Here is an 8077-nt window from a genome sequence, read left to right as displayed (position 1 = left end):
ATTCAGTTGAGAGCCATAGTATGCTTTTTTAATCAGTGTAAAATTAATGTTTGTTTATTATAGAGTTCAAGGTCAGTCATGGCTCTGTACAAGCACTAACCAGATAGGGCTGGAACTTTAACAGCCCATTGGATTTGCCCTCTAGACAACAAAAAAGTCACAAGATAGAGTTGAGGAAAATGCAAACAAGTTAGGTTTCACTCAGCAGGTTGCATACAAAACCAAAGACCTTGTCTACATACCAGATAATGTGTGATCACTGTTGTATGCGCAATTGACAACAAGAACAAAACAATTAATTGATTTATACAGCAGAAAAATATTACAGACATTCGTTTAATTGATCGTAAGCCTCAAGTGCAATGGACTACAGAATTGGAACTTGTGTCATTCTATTCACCATGAACTGGGGCTTTTGTCAAGGTATAGTTTTGGCCTAAATACACCCATGCTATTAAGCAAGAAGGCTATTGAAGCTTAGAGATGGTGACAATGAAGTAATGTTTTACTGAATACACATAACTCATAAGTAGAGACAAATCCATTGGAATATTTCAATTCGAGTCTTCCTTCAATGTTTCCTGAAGTGATTAAAACATATGTAAAATTATTTATGTAGCACATGTAGCACTTTTACCCAGTGTATTCAATGACACAGAATTATGCAAACAAGTCAGACTTTTGCTCAGTGTGTCACATATTATATGATGTGTGGTAACATGTGATCAAAACTGACAAACTACAACCCATGAAGTGATGCCAATAAACATGGTAGCTAAAAGAACATTAGACATGACATTAGTACAATTGAGCCTGACAGTTGAAGAGCGGCATAAGTCCAATCATATCCTATGCACTTATGCCTTTTCTCCTTTCATGTAAGTAGTCAGTGCATTTCAAAAAATTAGTTTAAAATGTCAAGAAATTCAAGTATTGTTGCTTCAGCAAAATTTTTGGGTAGTTACACATTACTGTTCTAAAATATACTGTTCAAGCATGATGTACTGTGGACTTATGCGATTCTTCATGTGACTGGCTCAATTCATTGTAGAGTCCCAGTGGAAGTTGTGGTACTTCATATTTTAGCTCCATATCTGTAAAACTCAAGACTATCTGTAAAATTCAAGACTATCTGTATATGACATAATTCCTTCTAATGTTCACTGTTGTCTGCTGCAAATATGTTTCATTTATTTCAAATTATCCACACATCCCTTACAGACTACAACTGGGGACTACCAACTATCACATCACAGGGCCAGTCACTCATAATAATGGTACTACAGTGGTGGAGGCATCAATCAGAGAGTTCTGTATAGCAAGACACTTGTACAAGACAACTGATGTGTCAGCCAGTCACAATATTGGTAGGGTACTAGCTCATCGATGTTTTGAGACTGGAGTGTACCGCGAGTATTGTGGGAAGAAGACTGGTCCATCAAGAATAACCCTAAGGTACATGTGTGTGCTGGTGTACATACTAGGGCTGGAATGAAGGTCAAATTTTAACCTCCCAAGCTTCTTTCTAGAAAGCTACCAAAGCTTTGTTGATGTCAAGTTAGTAATTAATGACCATAATAGTGTACATCCTTAATATTATGGTCTCACACTTTGTTGCAGCATCTAGTAGATGTTACCAAAATTTGTCAATAATAGTTGTATGGTTACAGGCCCATGGCTTTTTGACTGATTAGTCATACCAGTATCCATGGAGACTGAGCTTTGGAAGCACCTTCGAAGGTTCCGATGTTTTGTCCCAACCCTAGTACATACAGGGGAGAGTGTCCAATATGATAGTATATTATCAGTTGTGTTGCATCTCACTAGGTAGTGTCGTTCATCAGTGGTGTGATAAGTGAGGGACTACTATTGAATGAACCAAAGTTTAGTGAAAAAGAAATGTTGTAATACATCAAGATTTTATAATACATGTTATCATCAAGACACACGGTAGTGTGTCGTGCGGCCCAAGAAGCCCGCGCGCAACCCCGTGAGTATATTGACAGGAAGAAAGAAAACGCAATTTTCGCACCTCCGTAGCTCTGTGCTGCCTTGATGAAACAAGACGAATTTTGCTGTGTACATTCCCTCAAACTTCAGTACTCCACATTCCAAATTTGAGCAAAATCGCTTCAGGCATTCCTGAGATATGCGACTTCAAAAATTAGCTTAGTTTCTTCGTGTTTTTTTTCTTCTTATTTTTCTTCCTCTTTTCGCACACTTACAAAAACTGCTATAAAACGCGAACGCGTTATCCGATTGCCTTGAAATTTGGCACACAGAAGGGGGATATAAAGGCGCATCTCGGTACCAACTTTGGCTGGAATACCATAAACAGGCAAAGAGTTATGAGCGATTATGCACGAAAAATAACACCAATATGTTGTCACGCCTACAGGATAAACCGCGTATGGAAAGAAGCTGAAAATCGGTGGGTGAATAGGTTAACTATTGAACCTCAAACCTTTTGTGGTTTGAAAGAAATCGAGCTAAAAACCAGGAAGATACAACAACAAAACCAACAGTGTGTAACAATTACGCAACCGAGATTAGCTAAAAAAAACGAATACTTGCCACGCCTACCAGATAAACCGCTTGGGGTGATGCTTTGAAATTCACTGTACAGATGGAGTAATCATCTTAGAAAGGTTCTTCAATGGTGTAGAAGAATCAGACTTAAAGCCACGGAGTTATAACACGAAATCAAACTTGGTGTAGCGAGATCGAGATACTCTAATAGAGCAGTCATCCTAATAGAGCAGTCACCCTGAACAGAATTCAAGAGATCAGTTAGAAATAAGTAACCTGTATAGAGATCAGCTACAAACAAGTTACCCTGTAGAGAGTTCAACTACAAACAATTCACCCTGTTCAGACATCAGTTAGAAGAAGTTTTCTTGTAGAGAGTTCAGTTACAAACAAATCACCCTGTTGAAAGATCAGCTAGAAGATGTCACCTTGTAGATAGTTCAGTTACAAAGAAACCACCATGTAGAGAATTCAGCTACAAACTAGTGACCCTGTAGATACATCAGCTAGAAGAAGTTACCTTGTAGATAGTTCAGCTACAAAGAAATCATCCTGTAGAGAGATCAGCTAGAAGAAGTTACCTTGTAGATAGTTCAGCTACAAACAATTCACCCTGTACAGAGCTCAGTTAAAAGAGGTTTCCTTGTAGATAGTTCAGCTACAAACAAATCACCCTGTAGAGAGATCAGTTAGAAGAAGTTACCTTGTAGATCGTTCAGCTACAAACAATTCACCCTGTAAAGAGATCAGCTAGAAGAAGTTGCCTTGTAGAGAGTTCAGCTACAAAGAAACCATCATGTAGAGAGTTCAGCTACAAACAAATCTCCCTGTAGGGAGATCAGCTAGAAAAAGTTTCCTTGTAGAGAGTTCTGCTACAAACAAATCACCCTGTAGAAAGATCAGCTAGAAGAAATCACCTTGTAGAGAGTTCAGCTTCAAAGAAAATGGTAAAATAAATCAAACGCTACAAACAAATTGTCCTGTAGAGAGATCAGCTAGAAGAAGTTACCTTGTAGAGAGTTCAGCTACAAACAAATCACCCTGTAGTAAGATCAGCTATAGAAGAAATCGCCTTGTAGAGAGTTCAGCTACAAAGAAACCATCATGTAGTGAGTTCAGCTACAAACAAATCACCCGGTAGAAAGATCAGCTATTGAAGAAATCACCTTGTAGAGAGTTCAGCTACAAAGAAACTACCATGTAGAGAGTTCAGCTGCAAACAAATCACCCTGTAGAGAACTCAACTACAAACAAATCGCTCTGTAGAAAGATTAGCTAGAAGAAGTTACCTTATAGAGCGTTCACACTGCTTGAAGGTTCTTAGTTTACTAATTTGTTAAGATGCCTTACTATAGTTATACTGATAGTAAAGTGTCAGTAAACTTAAGTATATGGAACATAATTATTTTACTAAGTTTTACACTCTCAGTAAAACATCAGTGAATGCGGGTTTACTGAAAAACTACTAAAATAACAAACAATTAACTGTTCCATATACTGGGGATATACCACTGTAGTAAACTAAGATACTTCAAGCAGTGTCAGCTACAAAGAAACCACAATGTAGAGAGTTTAGCTGCAAACAAATCACCTGTAGAAAGTTCAGCTAGAAACAAGTCACCCCATAGAGAGATCAGCTAAAAACAAGTCACCCTGTAGAGAGTTCAGCTAGAAGAAGTCACATTGTAGAGAGTTCAGCTACAAAGAAACTACCACGTAGAGAGTTCAGCTGCAAACAAATCACTCAGCTACAAACAAATCGCCCTGTAGAAAGATCAGCTAGAAGAAGTTACCTTGTAGGGATTTCAGCTACAAACAAATCACCCTGTAGAGAGTTCAGCTACAAAGAAATCATCATGTAGAGAGTTCAGCTGCAAACAAATCACCCTGTAGAGAACTCAGCTACAAACAAATATGCAGTGTAAAAAGATCAGCTAGAAGAAGTTACCTTGTAGAGAGTTCAGCTACAACGAAACCACCATGTGGAGAGTTCAGCTACGAACAAATCACTTGTAGAGAGTTCAGCTAGAAACAAGTCACCCTGTAGAGAGATCAGCTAGAAACAAATCACTTGTAGAGAGTTCAGCTAGAAACAAGTCACCCTGTAGGATTTCTGTAATCAATATATGTCACCGGATTTGCGAAAAGGGGTCTTATACACACATCCAATTCCGTAAACGTTGGAGACCATAACTCAGTGTTCAAGTAACATATTAACCTGAAAATTTCACCATGTATTCAGCTATAGTGGTGCTCACCACTGCCCACATTTCAAGGCAATAGCTCTTTTCAATCTGAAGTTATCAATTGTCAAAGTTGGCAAATTGGATGTGTGTGGAAGACCCCTTTTCACAAATCCGGTCACATATGTATTATATATATATAATTTGTACATTTACTGATAAAATATTTAAAGTACATCTACTTCATCTTTTCTTCTTCCTGTAGTAAAGAAAAAAAACATAGGTTAAAAAAGTCCCAAAGCTGGCCATAGGCCGGCTTTGGGGTATACAAATACAAAAAGAAATGAAATCTAATCCAAAACAGCCAAGCTGTAAAAAAAGTGTGCGGCCCTCAGAAAGGCTATGGTGAAAAAAGATGTGAAATCCAAGGTGGCGGCCAAGAAAAGGCTGTGATGGTAGGTTAATGGTAAAAATTTTAATAATGACAATTTAGGTAAATTTTGTGCTTTACCATTAACCTACCATCACAGCCATTTCTTGGCCGCCACCTTGGATTTCACATCTTTTTTCACCATAGCCTTTCTGAGGGCCGCACACTTTTTTTACAGCTTGGCTGTTTTGGATTAGATTTCATTTCTTTTTGTATTTGTATACCCCAAAGCCGGCCTATGGCCAGCTTTGGGACTTTTTTAACCGATGTTTTTTTGGCTATGGTGAAAAAAGATGTGAAATCCAAGGTGGCGGCCAAGAAAAGGCTGTGATGGTAGGTTAATGGTAAAAATTTTAATAATGACAATTTAGGTAAATTTTGTGCTTTACCATTAACCTACCATCACAGCCATTTCTTGGCCGCCACCTTGGATTTCACATCTTTTTTCACCATAGCCTTTCTGAGGGCCGCAAACACTTTATTTACTAGTACAGCAAAACCTCACTTAGCAGTGACCTCTCAAATAAGACCATTCTTCAATGTCGATGATTATATTTAAGATGGTCTCTGTTAATGAAGTTTTACTGTACAGTAGGACCTCCATTATCCGAACACACCTGTGTGCCAGTTCAATCATAAGTGTTCCCATTCAGATTTGTGTTCAACTACTCTAATAGAACATTCACCTAATGGAATAGGGCAGTCACTTATACTGTTCGGATAATTGAGGTCCTACTGTACTTCACACTCAATAAATAGTTAAAATATTCATTATCATCTTCTCCATCTACACAAGAAGACAACATGGTCACACAATATCCACACATGATAATTGCTCACATTTCAATATGTCTATCTCGTCCACCACTAGCCACTTATTCCCCATTAGTACTCCAGTCAACACTAAACACTTCATCAACATGACCTGGTAGATCCATCAGTAACTTCCTGTTCTTAATATCCCACACCTGGGAATGAGTGGGTGGGGCTGATAGTGCAGATCACCTTTAATGTGCTGTCTTACACAGTGCAACAAGATGCACAGACTAATCAGTATAGCAGAGTCTACAACACGTATATAAACGAAGCCTGATTATATACGTGTAGCGTCAATCCAAACGTATGTGGTCAGTCTATCCCTAACCTGGACTCTTAACTTTGATGGCACCTCTGTATATGTCACGAGTATAATCGTATTATAGACCTAGTCACACACATATACCTCAATACGACTGCATACTATCCTCTATACAGCTGTATACGATTCTGCTAGACCCACGCCTTGCCCTCAAGACGGCCCATATCCCTTCCGAAATACCCTTTTAATTAATGACGTCGCTTTCGATCTATTGTTGCTATTTCACATGAGCAAAACAAAGTACTGTTGTACAATAATGAACTGAAAAAAATGGTAAAACAACCTCATAGTCAATGAGTTTTCAGTTATAACAGTTCTGCCTGATCATCACTGAGCTGTGTAGAAAGAACCCACAACACTAGCCAATCCTTGCTTTCTTCATACTGAGAACAATCACATCATTTCTTCATCTGTAATAGTTAACATTAATGTTCATATTTCGCATGTTGTAAATATACTTACCAATGCCAGTTTCAAGGTGAGTAGGTGCATTGAACTTGTGGAGTCATTGATGATGGGACTGCATGAGATAAAAACTAGCAAAACCATACAGTATAACCCTACTCACATCTGTATCTCTCAAACTAACTGCTCCTGGAGTGCTCTATATAAAAACATACATGTGACCCACATCTTGCATGCCACGTACCACGCGCTGTTATATTCAGCCCTTGTGCACCTTGAAGATTCAAGATTGCTAGAATCATAGGGTCAATGCAGCATAAATAACTTACTGAATCACCCAAGTAGGTACGTCATACAGAGTTTACAAAGGAGTAGACAATATCCACTTTCCTTCAATGCTTTATTCAAAGTTCCAGCATTTCAAAAATGTAGGCAGTCCAAAGTCTATATTGCATAAGTGCACAGTCACCAATTATTATAGGGTACACATATACACATACTGTCAGATCTCCACAGTGGTTAGTAGGACATGTAACACCTGATCACTTTCATCGTCCCTCTTCTCTTGGGTCGATGTCCTGCATGTATTTCAGCTTGTATATTACAGTATCTGACTATCTGGAGTTTATGTGCACCTCTTTTTTAACTGTTTGTGCGATTCACTCACTCCTTCACGGTGGACGCTGCAAACGCTCGTGTCATAGTGTCAATGTACTGCTCTGTGAACAGAATTAGAGATATATGAATAAAAGACAAAATTACAACTTAAGAAAATAGTCATCAGCTTTCCTTCTCATCTTGAGTAAATTCGTTAGCAAGCAGTTGAATATAACAGTCAAAAAACCTATGAAGTTGTTGTAAATAAAAAAATTGTGATAATAGCACTGATTGGTAATGGCTCACTGCATAGACTTTCCCTTACTGCAATTTAGTGTTGGTCATCTGACTTCACAGCTCGCCAACGTCCTTCCTAAGAGTTAAAATTGCCTGTGTCATCGTTTGGCATTCTTGATACCCACATGCAGCTATATAAGTAGAGGATATTGTACACAAGACATGGTATACACAAGTAAAATTCATACCAATACCTACAGTAAATTATTATTTATTCTTGCCAATACTATTAGCACACAAAGCTAAGGGGTATACATGGCCACATGTTGTCTTGGGATGGCCAATCACATGCACCACACCCAAGAGAGATGAGACAAAGATGCAACAGTTACACTTTTGTCTGTAACCATAGGTATTATATTAATAACTAGCTGAGCACTTTATAATAACATGGTACAGAGATTTAAAGCACACTACAGGAATATCACAATAATTTGTATGGGACTTGTCTGACACAGATGGGTCTCAATACATTGCACCAGCTCCCACAGACTGCCC

General features: G+C 38.3%; 2 long non-coding RNA genes across 5 annotated transcripts in view; one reads left to right on the top strand and one right to left on the bottom strand.

Moving 5' to 3' along the window:
* The window catches only part of LOC136244398 (uncharacterized), a 5120-nt gene extending 3793 nt beyond the window's left edge, over nt 1–1327 (top strand). Inside the window, exon 4 of the long non-coding RNA XR_010695225.1 lies at nt 1222–1327. This is a non-coding gene — a long non-coding RNA (uncharacterized lncRNA). The remainder of the gene's footprint in view (nt 1–1221) is intronic.
* Nucleotides 1328–6487: 5160 nt separating this feature from the next.
* Nucleotides 6488–7276, bottom strand: LOC136244852 (uncharacterized). 4 transcript variants are annotated; one of them, XR_010695592.1, is made up of 6 exons: nt 7186–7276; nt 7015–7129; nt 6930–6959; nt 6849–6884; nt 6743–6800; nt 6488–6690 (listed from the first exon to the last, which is right to left on the bottom strand). It is a non-coding gene; the product is annotated as an uncharacterized lncRNA (long non-coding RNA). The 4 variants fall into 4 exon arrangements; XR_010695590.1 differs by having other exon boundaries at nt 6930–7129; XR_010695591.1 differs by having other exon boundaries at nt 6849–6959.
* Between the last annotated feature and the right edge of the window lie 801 nt (nt 7277–8077).

Source organism: Dysidea avara, chromosome 14 (genome assembly GCF_963678975.1).
Source record: "Dysidea avara chromosome 14, odDysAvar1.4, whole genome shotgun sequence".
Lineage (NCBI taxonomy): Eukaryota > Metazoa > Porifera > Demospongiae > Dictyoceratida > Dysideidae > Dysidea > Dysidea avara.
This window is presented reverse-complemented; position numbering and strand designations above follow the sequence as displayed.